General features: G+C 42.8%; 1 protein-coding gene across 4 annotated transcripts in view; it reads left to right on the plus strand.

Moving 5' to 3' along the window:
• Positions 1-20,748, plus strand: part of BMPR1A (bone morphogenetic protein receptor type 1A) — a 149,041-nt gene that overhangs the window by 16,908 nt on the left and 111,385 nt on the right. The window lies entirely within an intron of this gene.

The raw sequence follows: 20,748 nt of genomic DNA on the forward strand, positions 1-20,748 counted from the left end.
GCTTTAGAGTCTGCAAGCGTGTCTCGGAATGTGGCGTGTGGGATCTGTCCAGTTGTAATCCCTCTGCACTCCTCTAATGGCGCTTGTAGCCTCGGAGAGCGCACAGTTCAGACAAGTGGCACGACCATGCTGCTGGCCCAAACTGTGAATAGTTAGGAGTCCAAAAGAACCATGCACTCCTGAACTTCTTACATTCTGTGTAATGATCATTTTGTAATGTAATTCTAAAGATTTCTATTTGGCATTTTAAACATTCTAACACCTTATGTGGATGTAAAATATTTCTTAAATCTGTTTCTTGTTCCTATATAATATTATATATGTTTTACTGCTGCTGTCATGGTATATTCTATCCCAGAGCCATTGACCTTGTATTGTTACAGGGATCAGGTCAATCATGATTCATTTTAAAGGGTAAAAAGCCACTGCTTATTTCTGAAGATTTATCCATGCAATTACCGGAGCTAAAATTACAACATCATGAATTTAACCAGACTAATGCCTGCTTTTTTCCATAGCGCATCTGCTATATTTGTAGTTTTTGCCAAGTTGTTGTATTTATGTTACCAAATATAATAAATGCAGAATAATTTAGTGTTTCAGCCCCATTCATGTAAGTGGAAATGGACAAATGATTGTAGACTTTTTAGACTAAAAGGGCAAATGTGGATTTATAGCAAAGTCCTTGGAAATATGAACTTCATAGAACAATGTACAGATAGTATTCACAGATAAGGTTTTACCATCAATTCTGGGGACTGCATTGTGATGTCTCATCAATATCTATTGATGCCTGAATTTCACACCCACCTCCATGACAATATTGGTTTCATGAGTCCTTAAGAGGAACTTAAAGTTTCATCCATCATTGATTTTTATTTTATTCTTTCCATAACATAGTTTTGGTCATAAACTGGTGTGAGAGTCAGAAACCTAACCGTTAACAGTGGTCCTATGTCTGTTCAGGCGCTCACCGCTTCCTAGCCAGCTGACGGCTGTCTTCTGAGGGTCAGGTTCTTCTGTTTGACACTTTGATCTAGCGGCATTGTCGAGTCACTTGGCTGAACTGTGTGCTCCCGATGCTGCTGGATGAGGCACCTTTGCCTCTGTAACATTGGAAGTGCAGTGGCACTGAAGCTGGCGGAGATCAGGAGATAACTGCACACTCCAGTGATCCTTGCCAGCTTTAGTTCAGTGCTTACAAGCTCAATAAAAAGGGGCTTGTAAGCACTGCACATGTTAGGCAACCACTAAGACAGTGGCTTTGTAATGAGAAGAAAAACATAAAAAAATGGATTTCTAACTGAGAAGAATTTGAATAAAAAGTAAATTACAAAAGTGCTTGTTTTAATAACCATTTTCCAATACACGAGAGAAAATGGAACTAACCTTTCAGGCTAGTTTCACACTAGCGTTTACCTGATCTGCGGCAGGCTGCGGACTTCCTCCGTGAAGCCCCGCCCTCGGCCGCACCTCCGCCGCTAGCTCCGCCTACTTCTGCATGCGGCCTCCGTACCTATCTTTAACTCCTTAGTGACCGAGCCAATTTTTACAATTCTGACCACTGTCACTTTATGAGGTTATAACTCTGGAACGCTTTAACGGATCCCGCTGATTCTGAGACAGTTTTTTCGTGACATATTGTGCTTCATATTAGTTGTAACATTTCTTCGATATTACTTGCGATTATTTATGAAAAAAATGGAAATATGGCGAAAATGTTTAAAATTTTGCAATTTTCAAACTTTGTATTTTTATGCCCTTTAATCAGAGATATGTCACACAAAATAGTTAATAAATAACATTTCCCACATGTCTACTTTACATCAGCACAATTTTGGAAACAAAATTTTTTTTTGTTAGGGAGTTATAAGGGTTAAAATTTGACCAGCAATTTCTCATTTTTACAACACTATTTTTTTTTAGGGACCACATCACATTTGAAGTCATTTTGAGGGGTCTATATGATAGAAAATAACCAAGTGTGACACCATTCTAAATACTGCACCCCTCAAGGTGCTCAAAACCACATTCAAGAAGTTTATTAACCCTTTACGTGCTTCACAGGAACTGAAACAATGTGGAAGGAAAAAATGAACATTTAACTTTTTTTGCAAACATTTTAATTCAGAACCATATTTTTTTATTTTCTCAAGTGTAAAAACAGAAATGTAACCATACATTTTGTTGTGCAATTTCTCCCGAATACGCCGATACCCCATATGTGGGGTAAACCACTGTTTGGGCGCACCGCAGAGCTTGGAAGAGAAGGAATGCCATTTTACTTTTTCAATGTAGAATTGGCTGGAATTGAGATCGGACGCCATGTCGCGTTTGGAGAGCCCCTGATGTGCCTAAACAGTGGAAGCACCCACAAGTGACACCATTTTGGAAACTAGACCCCTTAAGGAACTTATCTAGATGTGTGGTGAGCACTTTAAACCCCCAAGTGCTTCACAGAAATTTATAACGTAGAGCCGTAAAAATAAAAAATCCTTTTTTTCCCTCAAAAATGATTTTTTTAGCCTGCAATTTTTTATTTTCTCAAGGGTAACAGGAGACATTGGACCCCAAAATCTGTTGACCAGTTTGTCCTGAGTACGCTGATACCCCATATGTGGGGGGGGGGGGCACTGTTTGGGCACCCATCAGGGCTCGGAAGGGAAGGAGCGCCGCTTGGAATGCAGACTTTGATCGGATGGTCTGCGGGTGTCATGTTGCATTTGCAGAGCTCCTGATGTACCTAAACAGTAGAAACCCCCCACAAGTGACCCCATTTTGGAAATTAGACCCCCCAAAGAGCTTATCTAGATGTGTGCTGAGAACTATGAACCCCAACTGCTTCACAAAAGTTTATAATGTAGAGCCATGAAAATAAAAAAATCATATTTTTTCCACAAAAATGATCTTTTCACCCCCAAATTTTTACTTTCACAAGGGTAACAGGAGAAATTGGCCCCCAAAATGTATTGTGCAATTTATGCTGAGTAGGCTGATACCCCATATGTGGGGGATAAACCACTGTTTGGGCGCATGGCAGAGCACAGAAGGGAAGGAGCGCCGTTTTGGAATGCAGACTTTGATAGAATGGTCTGCGGGTGTTATGTTGCGTTTGCAGAGCCCCCGATGCACCTAAACAGTAGAAACCCCCCCACAAGTGACCTCATTTTGGAAACTAGACCCCCCAAGGAACTTATCTAGATGTGTTGTGAGAACTTTGAATGCCCAAGTGCTTCACAGAAGTTTATAATGCAGAGTCGTGAAAATAAAAAAAAAAATATTTTTCCACAAAAAAGATTTTTTTAGCCCCCAAATTTTTATTTTCACAAGGGTAACCAGAGAAATTGGACCCCAAAAGTTGTTGTCCAATTTGTCCTGAGTACACTGATACCCCATATGTGGGGGGGACCACTGTTTGGGCGCATGGCTGAGCTCGGAAGGGAAGGAGCACCGTTTTGGAATGCAGACTTTGATAGAATGGTCTGCGGGCATTATGTTGCATTTGCAGAGCCCCAAATGTACCTAAACAGTAGAAACCCCCCGCATGTGACCCCATTTTGGAAACTAGAACCCCCAAAGAACTTATCTAGATGTGTGTTGAGAACTTTGAATGCTCAAGTGCTTCACAGAAGTTTATAATGCAGAGTCATGAAAATAAAAAATATTTTTTTTTCCACAAAAAAGATTTTTTAGCCCCCAAGTTTTTATTTTCACAAGGGTAACAGGAGAAATTGGACCCTAAAAGTTGTTGTCGAATTTATCCCGAGTACGCTGATGTCCCATATGTGGGAGTAAATCACTGTTTGGGCGCACGGTAGAGCTCAGAAGGGAAGCAGCACCATTTGACTTTTTGAGCGCAAAATTGGCTGTGGCGTTTAGAGACCCCCTGATGTACCTAAACAGTGGAAACTCCCAATTCTAACTCCAACCCTAACCCTAATCCCAACCCGATCCATAATCCTAATCTCAACCCTAACCTCAAAACTTAACCCTAATCCCAATACACCCCTATCCCTAATCCCAACCCTAGCCTTAACCCTAATCCCAAACCTAACCCTAATCCCAAATGTAACCCTAATGCCAACCCTAATCCAAACCCTAATCCCAACTCTAACCCTAGCCCTAACCCTAACTTTAGCCTAAACCCTAACTTTAGCCCTAAACCTATCCCCAACCCTAACCCTAATCCTAGCTCTAACCCTAGCCCTAACCCTAAGGCTATGTGCACACGTTGCGGATTTTGCTGCGGATCCGCAGCGTTTCCGCAGCTGCGGGTCCGCAGCAGTTTCCCGTGAGTTTACAGTACAATGTAAACCTATTGGAAACATAAAACGCTGTGTCCATGCTGTGGAAAAAAACACGCGGAAACGCAGCGGTTTACATTCCGCAGCATGTCCATTCTTTCTGCGGATTCCGCAGCGGTTTTACACCTGCTCCATAATAGAAAACCGTAAGGGAATCCGCACAAAAACCGCAGTACATCCGTGATAAATCGACAGGAAAAACGCAGCGTTTTGGCCCTGCGGATTTATCAAATCCGCTGCGGAAAAATCCGCAGAGAACCATTCTACGTGTGCACATACCCTAACCCTACCCCTAACCCTAATTGGAAAATAGAAATTCATACATTTTTTAAATTTTATTATTTTTTCCTTACTAAGGGGGTGATAAAGGGGGAGGTTATTTACTATTTTTTTTATTTTGATCACTGTGATAGGATCTCACAGTGACCAAAATAAAACAAGTGGAATAATCTTCCTCTGCCGGCCGGCAGATCATGGCGGGCGCACTGCGCATGCACCCGCCATTTTCTTACCGGAGCAAGAAGCCGGCGGCCAGCAGAAGAAGCAGGAGGACCCAGGGACACAGGTAAGCATAACAGGGTCCCCGAATCCCCCTATTTCTCTGTCCTCTGATGTGCGATCGCAAAACAGGGGTCGGTAAAAACCGACACCGATCATGTTCTTTGGGGTCTCGGCTATCCCCGGCAGCCGAGACCCCAAAGATCTTCCGGGCGCACTGCGCATGCGCCCGCCATTTTTTCCCCGGAAAAAGATGGCGGCGCCCATCGGGAGCCACGAGGAGCACCGGGGGAGATAGGTGAGTATCGGGGGCGGGGGCCCCATTTCTCTGTCCTCCGATTTGCGATCACATCGGAGGACAGAGAAATTAAATGGCAAAACGCGTTTTTTTTTTTTTTGTTGCGACCGCTGGTAAACTGTTAATTACCGGCGATCGCAACTCGGGGGTTGGTAAACCCCCCCCCCCCCCCGAATCATGTTCTCTGGGGTCTCGGCTACCCTCGGCAACCGTGACCTCAGAGAAAATCTGACTCTGGGGGGCGCTATTCACTTTTTCCACAGCGCCGTTAATTAACGGCGCTGTGGTTTAAGTACCCTTAGCGGCCGCCGTTAAAAGACATATCGGCGGTCATTAAGGGGTTAACATTAGGTACGCAGGTCGTGCGGCTGTATGCGGATGCTGCCGCATGCGTCGTTTTGACGATGCGGCGACCAGCGTAGGACGCAGCCTGTAGCATTTTTTTTTTTCTTCCGCATCGTCAAAACGACGCATGCGGCAGCATCCGTATACATCCGCACGACCTGCGTACCTAATGTTAAAGATGCAAGCAATTTATCTGCTGTAAGACAGCTTGGCTGCTTTTCTAGTCCTTTCTGGATATATTAAATGCATGCATATTGCCTTAGCTATTGATCGTTTGCTGTATAATACAAGCATTATTTAGTTGGGACGAGGATGTAATTTGGTGACTCTTCCATAGCTTGAGTTGCCTAAATTCTACCATAATGGAAAATTGATATGACATGAAGACGTCTTCATTTTGTAGAGGTAAATTGTCATCTGTGGATGTATAGCAATTACACGTTATAAACATTAATGTAGGGGGATCATCAAACCTATGTATTCTATCGTCACAAAACTCATCAAAACAAAGCTAGAACGGAAACAGAAGCTAAACTTGCACACGTCTTCAGGAAAATTAGCGGATAGACCGTTTTTAGTAGTGTGATGGAGGAGCCTCAATCAATATTTCTCTAGTTATTGTTTCCAGTATTCCAGCTGAAATGTAATTCAAACATTTTTTTTCCAACAAGTGCGGCTGATTCAGGAACATAGCGTTTTTTTCTTCAATATTATACACTCCTTTAAATAAAAATACTTCTTGCTCAGGCGGTTTGGCAATGAGCTCACTTACTGTCTTTTGTTCCTTAGACAAAGTAAATAAATAAGATGTCTCCAGTCTAAAGCTGGAGTTACACTAAACGATTTACCAACGATCACGACCAGGGATACGACCTGGCCGTGATCGTTGGTAAGTCGTGTGGTCGCTGGGGAGCTGTCACACAGACAGCTCTCCAGCGACCAACGATCAGGGGAACGACTTCGGCATCGATGAAACTGTCTTCAACGATGCCGAAGTCCCCCTGCAGCACCCGGGTAACCAGGGTAAACATCGGGTTACTAAGTGCAGGGCCGCGCTTAGTAACCCGATATTTACCCTGGTTACCCGGGTGCTAATGCACGCGCTGCTGCCGAGAGCTTCCCTGCACTGAATGTGTCAGTGCCGGCAGTAACAGCGGTGACGTCACCGCTGTGTTCTGCTTTATGGCCGGCGCTGACAGTCAGTGCAGGGAAGCTCTCGGCCGGAGCGCGTGCATTAGCAGCGCTCCTGCCGAAAGCAGTTTTAACCCTGTGGACGCCGGGGAACGTGACAGACATCAGAATGTGAGTATGTACTGGTTTTTTTTTTTTTTTACTTTTACAATGGTAACCAGGGTAAATATCGGGTTACTAAGCGCGGCCCTGCGCTTAGTAACCCGATATTTACCCTGGTTACAAGTGAACACATCGCTGGATCGGTGTCAAAGTCTGGAATTGTCAAAGTCCAGCTACAAAGGGAGGTTTTCCACAAGGGAAAACTTGTCTCAAACTGGTGAAAACTCCAATTCCCCCCTCCTGGGCAAGACGGTCAGATCTAAGATGCGTACATCAGGGTGAGTCACGTGTGTGTATTTTATGTAACCATGGAGATGGGAGATTGGAGAGTAATAGATCCAGCAGGTAGGAAAGTCCCGAGGACATGGGTAAAGTGCTCCGATATACCTCCTCGGTATACCCATAATTGGTCACACATTCTCTGGTGTCAATAGCATCCATATTGTCATGAAGCCTCTAATGTCATAGTGACACTTAACCCCTTAAGCCCCGAGGGTGGTTTGCACGTTAATGACCGGGCCAATTTTTACAATTCTGACCACTGTCCCTTTATGAGGTTATAACTCTGGAACGCTTCAACGGATCTTGGCGATTCTGACATTGTTTTCTCATGACATATTGTACTTCATGTTAGTGGTAAAATTTCTTCGATATAACTTGCGTTTATTTGTGAAAAAAACGAATATTTGGCGAAAATTTTGAAAATTTCGCAATTTTCCAACTTTGAATTTTTATGCCCTTAAATCACAGACATATGTCACACAAAATACTTAATAAATAACATTTCCCACATGTCTACTTTACATCAGCACAATTTTGGAACCAAAATTTTTTTTTGTGACGGAGTTATAAGGGTTAAAAGTTGACCAGCAATTTCTCATTTTTACAACACCATTTTTTTTTAGGGACCACATCTCATTTGAAGTCATTTTGACGGGTCTATATGATAGAAAATACCCAAGTGTGACACCATTCTAAAAACTGCACCCCTCAAGGTACTCAAAACCACTTTCAAGAAGTTTATTAACCCTTCAGGTGTTTCACAGGAATTTTTGGAATGTTTAAATAAAAATGAACATTTAACTTTTTTTCACACAAAATTTATTTCAGCTCCAATTTGTTTTATTTTACCAAGGGTAACAGGAGAAAATAGACCCCAAAAGTTGTTGTACAATTTGTCCTGAGTACGCTGATACCCCATATGTGGGGGTAAACCACAGTTTGGGCGCATGGCAGAGCTTGGAAGCAAAGGAGCGCCATTTGACTTTTCAATGCAAAATTGACTGGAATTGAGATGGGACGCCATGTTGCATTTGGAGAGCCCCTGATGTGCCTAAACATTGAAACCCCCCACAAGTGACACCATTTTGGAAAGTAGACCCCCTAAGGAACTTATCTAGATGTGTGGTGAGCACTTTGACCCAACAAGTGCTTTACAGAAGTTTATAATGCAGAGCCGTAAAAATAAAAAATCATATTTTTTCACAAAAATTATCTTTTCACCCCAAATTTTTTATTTTCCCAAGGGTGAGAGAAAAAATTGGACCCCAAAAATTGTTGTGCAATTTGTCCTGAGTACGCTGATACCCCATATGTGGGTGTAAACCATTGTTTGGGTGCAGGGCAGAGCTCGGAAGGGAAGGAGCGCCATTTGACTTTTCAATGCAAAATTGACTGGAATTGAGATGGGACGCCATGTTGCATTTAGAGAGCCCTTGATGTGCCTAAACATTGAAACCCCTAACAAGTGACACCATTTTGGAAAGTAGACCCCCTAAGGAACTTATCTAGATGTGTGGTGAGCACTTTGACCCAACAAGTGCTTTACAGAAGTTTATAATGCAGAGCCGTAAAAATAAAAAATCATATTTTTTCACAAAAATGATCTTTTCACCCCCAATTTTTTATTTTCCCAAGGGTAAGAGAAGAAATTGGACCCCAAAAATTGTTGTGCAATTTGTCCTGAGTACACTGATACCCCATATGTGGGTGTAAACCATTGTTTGGGCGCAGGGCAGAGCTCAGAAGGGAAGGAGCGCCATTTGACTTTTCAATGCAAAATTGACTGGAATTGAGATGGGATGCCATGTTGCGTTTGGAGAGCCCCTGATGTGCCTAAACATTAAACCCCCCCACAAGTGACACCATTTTGGAAAGTAGACCCCCTAAGGAACTTATCTAGATGTGTTTTGAGAGCTTTGAACCCCCAAGTGTTTCACTACAGTTTATAACGCAGAGCCGTGAAAATAATTTTTTTTTTTTTTTTCACAAAAATGAAATTTAGCCCCCAGTTTTGTATTTTCACAAGGGTATCAGGATAAATTGGACCCTAAAAGTTGTTGTCCAATTTGTCCTGAGTACGCTGATACCCCCTATGTGGGGGGGAACCACTGTTTGGGCGCATGACAGAGCTCGGAAGGGAAGGAGCGCCATTTGGAATTCAGACTTAAATGGATTGGTCTGCAGGCGTCACGTTGCATTTGCAGAGCCCCTGATGTACCCAAATAGTACAAACCCCCCACAAGTGACCCCATATTGGAAACTAGACCTCCCAAGGAACTTATCTAGATGTGTTGTGAGAACTTTGAACCCCCAAGTGTTTCACTACAGTTTACAACGCAGAGCCGTGAAAATAAAACATATTTTTTTTCCCACAAAAATGATTTTTAGCCCCCCAAATTTTTATTTTCCCAAGGATAACAAGAGAACTTGGACCCCAGAAGTTGTTGTTCAATTTGTCCCTAGTACGCTGATACCCCATATGTTGGGGTAAACCCCTTTTTGGACGCACGGGAGAGCTCGGAAGGGAAGGAGCACTGTTTTACTTTTTCAACGCAGAGTTGGCTGGAATTGAGATTGGACGCCATGTCGCGTTTGGAGAGCCCCTGATGTGCCTGAACAGTGGAAACTCCCCAATTCTACCTGAAACCCTACCCCTAACCGTTTACTGAACATTTTCTGACAGTCATAAGTGCCACGTATTTAAGTGCCACGTATTTAAGTGCCACGTATTTAAGTGCCACGTATTTAAGTGCCACGTATTTAAGTGCCACGTATTTAAGTGCCACGTATTTAAGTGCCACGTATTTAAGTGCCACGATATTTCAGTGCCACGATATTTCAGTGCCACGTATTTCAGTGCCACGTATTTCAGTGCCACGTATTTCAGGCACTGAAAAATACGTGGCACGTAAATACTTCAGTGCCACGATATTTAAGTGCCACGTATTTCAGTGCCACGTATTTCAGGCACTGAAAAATACGTGGCACATAAATACGTGGCACATAAATACGTGGCACTTAAATACGTGGCACTTAAATACGTGGCACTTAAATACGTGGCACTTAAATACGTGGCACTTAAATACGTGGCACTTAAATACGTGGCACTTAAATACGTGGCACTTAAATACGTGGCACTTAAATACGTGGCACTTAAATACGTGGCACTTAAATACGTGGCACTTAAATACATGGCACTTAAATACGTGGCACTTAAATACGTGGCACTTAAATACGTGGCACTTAAATACGTGGCACTTAAATACGTGGCACTTAAATACGTGGCACTTATATACGTGACCACTGAAATATCGTGGCACTTATATACGTATATACGTATATAAACGTATATTTCAGTGCCACGTATTTCAGGTTAGGGGTAGGGGTAGGGTTAGGGTTTTTTGTTTTTTTCTTGTTTTCTTGTGTTTTTCTATAAAAACGCATGCGTTTTACCGCGTTTACATGCATTTTTTCACACATGCGGTTTTTTTAAAAAACGCATGCAGATAAAAACGCAAGTGTGAAACCAGACTAAAAGACGCTTTTTATAGCAAAAAAGTTTTTGCGTCTCCACATTTTGAGACCTATAATTTTTCCACATTTTGGTCCACAGAGTCATGTGAGGTCTTGTTTTTTGCGGGACGAGTTGACGTTTTTATTGGTAACATTTTCGGACACGTGACCATTTTTTATCACTTTTTATTCCGATTTTTGTGAGGCAGAATAACCAAAAACCAGCTATTCATGAATTTCTTTTGGGAGAGGCGTTTATACCGTTCTGCGCTTGGTAAAATTGATAAAGCAGTTTTATTCGTCGGGTCAGTACGATTACAGCGATACCTCATTTATATCATTTTTTTATGTTTTGACGCTTTTATACGATAAAAACTATTTTATAGAAAAAATAATTATTTTGGCATCGCTTTATTCTGAGGACTATAACTTTTTTATTTTTTTGCTGATGATGCTGTATGGCGGCTCGTTTTTTGCGGGACAAGATGACGTTTTCAGCGGTAACATGGTTATTTATATCCGTCTTTTTGATCGCGTGTTATTCCACTTTTTGTTCGGCGGTATGGTAATAAAGCGTTGTTTTTTGCCTCGTTTTTTTTTTTTTTTTTCTTACGGTGTTTACTGAAGGGGTTAACTAGTGGGCCAGTTTTATAGGTTGGGTCGTTACGGACGCGGCGATACTAAATATGTGTACTTTTATTGTTTTTGTTTGTTTTTTTTAGATAAAGAAATGTATTTATGGGAATAATATTTTTTTTTTTATTATTATTTATTTAGGAATTATTATTTTTTTTTTTTACACATGTGGAAATTTTTTTTTTTACTTTTTTACTTTGTCCCAGGGGGGGACATCACAGATCGCAGATCTGATAGTGTGCACAGCACTCTATCAGATCTGCGATCATACTTTCATCGGAGCAGGCTGCAGCTTTCATCTGCAGCCTGCTCCGACCCGGAAGTGCTCCCTGCAGGACCCGGATACAGCCCCTCGGCCATTTTGGATCCGGGGCCTGCAGGGAGAAGACGTTCGGTACGAGGTGAGTACATCACCTTGTACCGATCGTCTCAGGGAAGCCCGCAGGGAGCCCCCTCCCTGCGCGATGCTTCCCTGTACCGCCGGTACACCGCGATCATGTTTGATCGCGGTGTGCCGGGGGTTAATGTGCCGGGGGCGGTCCGTGACCGCTCCTGGCACATAGTGCCGGATGTCAGCTGCGATATGCAGCCGACACCCGGCCGCGATCGGCCGCGCTCCCCCCGTGAGCGCGGCCGATCGCGTATGACGTACTATACCGTCACCGGGAATTAAGGCCCACCCCACCTCGACGGTATAGTACGTCATATGGGATTAAGGGGTTAACACTGGTGGGTTAGGGAACCACGGTGAGATCAAGATAAAAAAAAGAGGTTAATAAAGTATTTAGGGGGGACTGTTGAGGAGAGCCATAAGATCAAATACTTAATTAACCTCAAGACGTAAGAGATTGAGAGAAGCAACCCATAACGTGTATTGTTTAACCTTACATAAGTTTTCTCAGATCAAAGTGAGATACTAAAGATGGCTGCCATTTCCTGTATCAGCATGCCATGTGCTGGTATCCAAGATGACGCCCACCCTGATGACCTCATGGATCCACCCACAGTGACGCCCACCCTGATGACCTCATGGACCAACCCACCCTGATGACCTCATGGACCAACCCACCCTGATGACCTCATGGACCAACCCACCCTGATGACCTCATGGATCCGCCCATGGACTTGCTCATGGCCCAACCTACTAACCAATGGAATACATCCGATCACTCCCATTTTAGAGCTAACCGAGCCCCCCTACAGGAAATATATAAACTTGTGTTCTGACTAAATAAAGCCCCCTTGAAGCTGAGCAATAGATTGATCAAGGAGAGTTTACATCTGACTGTGTGTGTCATATGTTTATTTCTTTAGTGCGCACTTGATCAATATCCATTAGGCCAGGAGTAGGCAACTCGAATTGAACATTTTGTATTAATTGTTCAACCTAACAGTAGTAACACTTAAAGGTAATATACCTTCTGCATTATATTGATAATTAATAGGATTCTTTCATCCAGAAGAAGGCTGCACCTCATTACATTCTGGTAGCGACTTTTCACTTACCGCTCCAGATAGTAGCTGATTTGAAGCATCTTTAATGAGATTGGCAGGTTTCGGGGAGGATTTTTCCCCTGTTTCAGAATGTCCCAACCGATCACCAAGCTGTACATCCTCTGTGCTATCAGGAGGAAATCCTTCTGGCAAGCGATGCTGTTGGGAGTTCCCCTCCACCACCGTCTCCATCGCAAACACCTGACTTTTACTGATACCTGCAGCAGCAGGTACAAACATCTTTGCTTTGTGCCGAAGGCTGCTTCCAAGATGCCGGGCTGTGGAGGCTGATCTGACAGGTCCGTGCAGCGACGGAGCAGGAAGCTCTGCTCCAGCTTTTCCCATCTGCGGCTCTTCCGCGGCATTTACCTTGATCTCCCGGAGCTTCTTTAAAGCTTCAGCGTCTGGAGCAAGAGCAGCGTAGAGCACATGAAACTTCACCGCTGATGTCCCTGGGGTTATCTGGACTCCACTGAATCTCGAGTTCACCGGCTTGTAGTTTAGATCAGCTGCTTGAAATGCTAAATTAGCTTGTTTAACTCCAGGATGGAGATGGCCCACGTAGGACGTTTTCCCAGAGCTTCTCTGTCCTGGCAAAGGATTTTGTCTCCATGCTGTTCCCATTCCATTTGAGCGCTGTTTCCATCCATTTCAGCCATTTGCCTGTTCTCTCCCCCCAGGGTCTTCCAGAAAAATGCTTGAGTCTCCCGTTGACTTCCATTATACTCATTACTCAAATCGACCCCGTCCAAGCGTCCAGCCTGCTCGACTCAAATACCGAGTACTTGATTATTTTAGTGCTCGATCATCACTAAAAACTATGTGTACTCGGTCTCTTGGTAGACTGTGCCGATTCAAATTCTATTATGGCAATAGCCATCTCTAGGGTATTGTTTCAAGCTAGGAGATTCTTGGACTTGCACAGACTAGACCAATCCTCTCAAACATTGGAAGACTTGAAATCTAAAATAAATTAAACTATCTGTTCAGAAAGGGGAGCGTGTACACCAAAAGAAATGCAATAAGAAAACTTGTAAAAATCTGGGCATGTTAGTTGTCCGCACCAGGAATTGCTTTTGCGGACTTACTCAGGATTACTATAGCAGATCGACTACTTCTATGGGCAACATAATCTCATGTCATAGATGATGGTTTTCTCATGGATAATATCTATATATGTGTTGGGAAAAATTTAATCATTTTAATGCCTTGCCTCCATGTTAAATAACATTTGTTCGAACACCCGACCTTTCCATGAGACTCAAGTATTTATTTTGACATTGGCTTTCTATACATGTAACTTGCGACATGTTGGTTTATGAAAATCATTTATGTACAATTTGGGCTGTGTTATTGTAATGTACTTTACTATTTTGTTTCAAAATGTGAACAATTTGAGATTGGTAATATGCTTTTCACAATAAAAAAAAATCAGATTTAAAGAAAATTATTTTTATTGAAAAATATCTAATTATTATACAAACAGATATTCTATTTCTAATACATGTACAAAGAGATATTAAAATCAAGCGAAAGACAAACAAATTATTTTTTCTTCCACAGTATATCTCACCCTTATTATCATTTCATTATCACACATTATGTAAGTTAGCTATGTTCCTGCCTATCGTGAAATGACCCCTGTTGACAGCCCATACTTCATGAAGTATACAGCTAGTCTGCATAGATCATGGGATGTCAGACATCCATTCCTGGCTGCCTTATAGTTGCCACTTCATCTAAGCATTCCCTACACTTTATTAAAGTATGCACACAAATACGTGAATTCTTATCTAATAGGATGACGACAGCTGTCCAGACCTGCATCCCACCACAAGGACCACTCCGGAGTAATCCCTGGAGAATGAAATCATCCTCAGTGACAAAGTGAGGGACTACACACCCCCCTGTGGTCTCAGGGCATTGACTCTTCTAAGAGTGCTGCTCAAACTGTTGGGGTACAGCTGTGGGACCCTATTTTCAGAGATGATGTCCTCCACCCAACTCTCAAAAAGCTGAAAGGGTCTTCAGGAGAGATGGATAGTCGAGCTAGGCTATCAGACGGTCACCTCTGTAGCTGTAATGTCATCCATCCTATGGTTCCATTCAGGGGCGGACATATCATTGGTGAAACCTGTGCACATGAGCCCAAGAGGTAAGGCGGCTCATTTCCACCTCCACAGCAAATGGAATTGTGCATTGTGATGAGCTATTGGGCTGCAAATGGCTCATATATTGTTCTTGCACAGGGGCCCTCTTCTGTCTGTGTCCACCAGTCCGTCCTATTGTATAATTCATTTCCTGCAATAAGAAACACATGACATAAATAAATCAAGATCAATACAATCAGTGCTATCACTACTACTATGGGCTTTAGCAAAGTCGAGAATATATTGATTAAACAAACTCAACTGGACCCCATCCATGAGAAGATTCCTTCCCTCTTTGATTAAATCTCTGGCTTTTTTTTGCAGATCCTTAACTTTATGCATGTTTGTCGCAATTGAATTATGTGCATCTTCAATCTTGTAGCAGCATCCCTCACCTACAACAGCACAAATTCCACCTTTCATTGCTAACAGGTAGTCAAGAGCCATTATGCTGTGAAGGGGCTACCTTCCACATTTGGTGGTATCACAAGTAGTAGCTGATGGGAACGAAACGAACAACCAAAACATTCCGTGACATGAAAAAAAAACAGTACATACTCACATTCTGATGTCTGTCACGTCAGCCGGTGTCAGCACCGGCCGTAAAGCAGAGCACAGCGGTGACGTCACCGCTGTTAATGCCGGCGCTGACACATTCAGTGCAGGGAAGCTCTCGGCAGCAGCGCGTGCATTAGCAGCGCTCTTGCCGAAAGCAGTTTTAACCCTGTGGACGCCAGCGGGGGACGTGACAGACATCAGAATGTGAGTATGTAGTGGTTTTTTTTTTTTACTTTTACAATGGTAACCAGGGTAAATATCGGGTTACTAAGCGCGGCCCTGCACTTAGTAACCTGATGTTTACCCTGGTTACCCGGGTGCTGCAGGGGGACTTTGGCATAGTTGAAGACAGTTTCAATGATGCCGAAGTCGTTCCCCTGATCGTTGGTCGCTGGAGAGAGCTGTCTGTGTGACAGCTGCCCAGCGACCACACAACGACTTACCAACGATCACGGCCAGGTCGTATCGCTGGTCGTGATCGTTGGTAAGTCGTTTAGTGTGACTCCAGCTTTATTTCACCGCTCCAGCTGTGTTATCAAAGGACTGTAGGCCTATGGTGTGGACCGCCAGTTACACAAAACAAACTTGGGGTCCACACAAAAGCCCTATAGGCCCTTGATGAACACTTTTAGTCTGGCTTTCTTTAGCAATATACCTTCTATTACTTTGACTGCTAATTCTAAACAGTATAGCAAGACATGGATGTTTTAATCGATATAATACGTTACACTTTATATATTCATCAGTTGGTGAAAGCCAGATATTATTTGTCCAGTAGGGTAATTTGGAAATGGTGTGCTTTATATACCAAACCACCGACTCTGGGTCCAAAACGTCTTGTATTTAATGGGGTTGACAAGTTTTCACGTTTTTTCCGTCAGTAAAGGTGTTGCTTATTTACATGCTTTAGGAGATGGCCTATGTATTTCTATAAGAAAGTCGACTTCGTAAATTATGTAATAAATATTTTCCTCATACTGACAAAAAGCGATTTTGTTCAGCCTGTATTAAAAAGTAACTTCTTTGACATCAAGCTGGCAGGTCACCCTTGGACAAAAAGATTTATTAAAGCAGCAAATAGAATCTGGCCTGTGAAAATATCCTCCCTGGCATCGGCCCTCCTCCTACTGTACATGTCCTTGCCAAACCCATTTGAGCCATTGGGTCAATCTCCTTTAAACCTATAACTCTAAAGACAGTTTTTTCTTGTTTCTGTTATTTCTGATAGGATAATTGGGAAAATGTAATTCTTATTATTTGAGCCTCCTTATATTCAGATCCTAAAGGATCAGATAATCCTTGGGTCATTCCAGGCTTTCCTCTTCACGGTAGTGTCCCAGTTTCACAGATCCCAGGAAATACTTATTTTTGTTATAACTCTAAATGTCAGAAAGAAAGGAAATATCATTCCTAAGTAAGAAGGTGTCATTCAGTACCTAACTGAATCTCGGAGGAAGTGTGCAAATTTATTTATTCAATTTTCCAGGACTGTAGAGATTCCAAAGCTAGCAGAGATACTAGGCACAATATCTCCTTGGCCTATCAGTCCATTGGTGTTTCAGCTCCACCTGGTTTAAAATTCACTCTACTTGACAATTGCTACCTCTTGGGCTGCTTTTATGTCTAAAGGTACCGTCACACTAAACGATATCGCTAGCGATCCGTGACGTTGCAGCGTCCTGGATAGCGATATCGTTGTGTTTGACACGCAGCAGCGATCAGGATCCTGCTGTGATATCGCTGGTCGTTGATTAAAGTTCAGAACTTTATTTGGTTGTCAGATCGCCGTGTATCGTTGTGTTTGACAGCAAAAGCAACGATACCAGCGATGTTTTACAATGGTAACCAGGGTAAATATCGAGTTGCTAAGCGCAGGGCCGCGCTTAGTAACCCGATGTTTACCCTGGTTACCAGTGTAAAATGTAAAAAAAACAAACACTACATACTCACCTTCGTGTCCCCCGCCGTCCGCTTCCTACACTGACTGAGCGCCGCCCGTAAAGTGAAAGCACAGCACAGCGGTGACGTCACCGCTCTGCTGTTAGGGCCGGCACTCAGTCAGTGCAGGAAGCGGACGCCGGGGGACGCGAAGGTGAGTATGTACTGTTTGTTTTTTACATTTTACACTGGTAACCAGGGTAAACATCGGGTGACTAAGCGCGGCCCTGCGCTTAGCAACTCGATGTTTACCCTGGTTACCCAGGGACCTCGGCATCGTTGGTCGCTGGAGAGCGGTCTGTGTGACAGCTCTACAGCGACCAAACAGCGACGCTGCAGCGATCGGCATCGTTGTCTGTATCGCTGCAGCGTCGCTTAGTGTGAAGGTACCTTTACCCTAACACATTCTTTCCAACACTACTATTTGGAGGTGGATAGGTCTGATGTTCTCTCAGGGGCGTAAGGTCTTTCAGACTGTAGTCCCACCCTACTACGCCCTATCACTCTGAGGTGTTGTCATGGCTAGGGGGCCATTAGTAATTACGGTACACTTACTGGTAATTTTTGTTCCTCAAACCTCAACAGCACCCTTTTTTGGTTTTTTAGGTCACTTGCTGTTATGTGGTGTTTAAAAAACAACAAAAAAAATTGTTATCTTTGTTGTGTTTTTTACTTGTTGATTGCTTTCATGTGATAATGTTTGTCAGATTTATGTTGATTGAAATAGCTTATGTTAAAATCTCAGTAAAAATTTTGAATAAAAAAAATTTGTAAACTTGGAGACTCCTTCAGGTTTTTGGAAATTCTGTGATGTTTATTAGGTGCTTACTTTTTATATGCAAGTTTCCTGACCTTAGGGGTGAGGCCATCTCTTTATGGTGCTGCCATGGCAAGTGTAATTATTGATTTTTTTTTTTGTCTTTGTATGACTTTAATGAGCTCATTGTATCATTGTAATCTAGTCAATTAAAAAGTGTATTCTGAATGCAGGTTGGGGTCTTTTTCCCACAATCTAGTTATTATACAGTAGTTAAAAAATATCTGCACAAAGATGCAGTTTGCCTTGTTGAACTGAAGGGTGGGTTAAACCCTTCATATAAACTGAGACACGGAAGTCTGGTTTCTTGTCGGATTCAGTTTTCGTTTAGATTGCTGCTCTATTTCCTTAGACATACGAAATGTAATATCTCTGGAAAATTTGGCTTAACTGTGTTATTAGAGAAAATATTCTGCTGTGTCCTGGACTTCTTGAGCTCTTGGATCATGCCCTGTTTTGATCGAAGGAACTTTAAGCTAACTGGCTTTTAATTAGGGATTGTGTACTGAGAGGCGCTCTTCTGCGACATACAGAAGAGGAGTGCACAAATGACTGTTGCTTTTAGGAACCATTTTGAACTTTGAGATTGATTTTAAGACCAGCCTCCTTCACATCCGTCTTGATGAGGAGATATGCTGGAGTCACATTCCTGATTCATGAAGAGGAGTACCCCTATCCATTAACCAGGACGGTTGACAAGTTGTTTGCATCTTACCACAAATCTTACTCCATTCCATGCTGGAGTAAGATTTGTGTTGTAGTGAACATAGCCACTTGCCATGAATTTGACGAGCGGCAGTTGCCACACTCCTATACTGCCCCGGCATTGGCCACTCTGTCGGAGCTGAGTGAAAATGGTGTGAAAATCCCAGGTCGCATAATTTTGCACCAAAATTTCAGTTTTTTTTTTATGCCACAATACTGACGTAAACACTTTGAATCTAGTCCACAATGTTATGCAGAGAAATGTCAATTTATTTTTTTCAATTTTTCCTGGTTACTTGCCTTTTCTCTGCGAAAAATGTTAGTTTTTGTTGCAATTCAAAACCCACTAGATACAATGTATTTTGGTTTGTTAGTGCACATAAAGTGGTGTAAAGCTATATGGCTGCCATGGCTAGTGGAAAGAATTCTGAGCTGTATGACACTTTAGGTACCTTTTTATTAGTTTAGTCATGGTCTGCTTGGTGATAGATGAACACCATGTGTAAGATTATCTGCTAACATTCTTTCACTTTGTATTTTTATAAGGGTCTTTATAGCCACACGTACACTGCATGATTGTGATAGAGTACTCCTAGGAACGCTTGTTTCCTAATGGTGCAGTCTAAACGGGCTGCTGGTCACCAACCAGGCCAAACATTGGTTCGTCGGGTGCAAAGGTCTTTGGTTTGTGTAAGAAATCATCGTTGTGGGCAGCACATCTCCTTGTGTAACCAGGACCTGCGTTGACTAGAGTGATGGCAGCCTATGTGCACTAAACCATCTATTACAGATCGGTCAGCAGCGCGTATCTGCATCGTGGTCTCCCACTACTACATGTTTACCGACCGATAAACATGCTGCCAGGTAGCGGTTGTTTCATGCTGCACATAATTTGCTCACTTATTGAATGTGGTTGCTAGCAGACTCCTTTACACTGTAACAGTGCATATGCATGTTAGGATTTTTGACACTACTTTAAAATTGCAACAGAATGGTGGAACAGTTCCACTGTTCCACAGTTCCATCTGCGCACGCGCGGCATCCCACGGCCATTTTCCTGAAGCTCCGGGCAGCAGAGCACTCCATCTGCGCACGCGCGGCCTCAGAAAGATGGCCGCCTCCACGGAAAAGCCGGTGAATAGCGCAGATCGTGCTCTGTCTGCCGCTGCGCAGTGCATTCGGCAGTTGCGCATACGCAAAACAGTACGCCAACGCCGGGAAGATAAGCAAGAGGTGGGGGAGAACGAGCCATTTCACCACGCCCTTTTGACCAGACCAGCATGATTGCCAGGCGAAAACGGCGACTTTGGTAAGGTATTTCAGCAGCATAGGTGGGGAATCGGGGGACAAAAAATACACTATTGTAAAGCACAGCTCAGGCCCTATTTAACGGTATTTTTATCTCATACTGAAAAAACGGGGTGACAGGTTCCCTTTAAGTGCTAACCACTTAGCCACCATTCTGTTTAACTGGCATGTACGTGAAAAATTCTGCAACTGAAAATCAGAATAGTAGGAGGTATTTGTCGCTTGAGCCTTCCCAGTGTAGAAAAGATAATGCAATCTGTTATGGGGACCTACCATATATACCAAATTCTTATAGTTTCATTATGTTTAAGGTGCATTGCCACTGGCTGATATCAATTCCTCATAATCAAATAATGTAAACCATGCTTTTTAGCTTTCTTTCATGACAGCACACCATCCTGTGTAAGGCCATTTTCACACCTGTTTAGTGGTCCTATTACTGACTGTAATGCACAGTAGCCACAGATCTGACCCCCAACCATGTTTAACAGTATAAATATCCAGTATTAGTAACAAATCTTATATTGCAGGATTGTTGTGGCCGTCTGGAGAGATGGACTCTTTCATAGTCTCTTGTGAAAATCCATATACAAGTGCTTCTCACTAAAT

The sequence above is a fragment of the Ranitomeya variabilis genome, chromosome 4, assembly GCF_051348905.1.
Source record: "Ranitomeya variabilis isolate aRanVar5 chromosome 4, aRanVar5.hap1, whole genome shotgun sequence".
NCBI lineage: Eukaryota > Metazoa > Chordata > Amphibia > Anura > Dendrobatidae > Ranitomeya > Ranitomeya variabilis.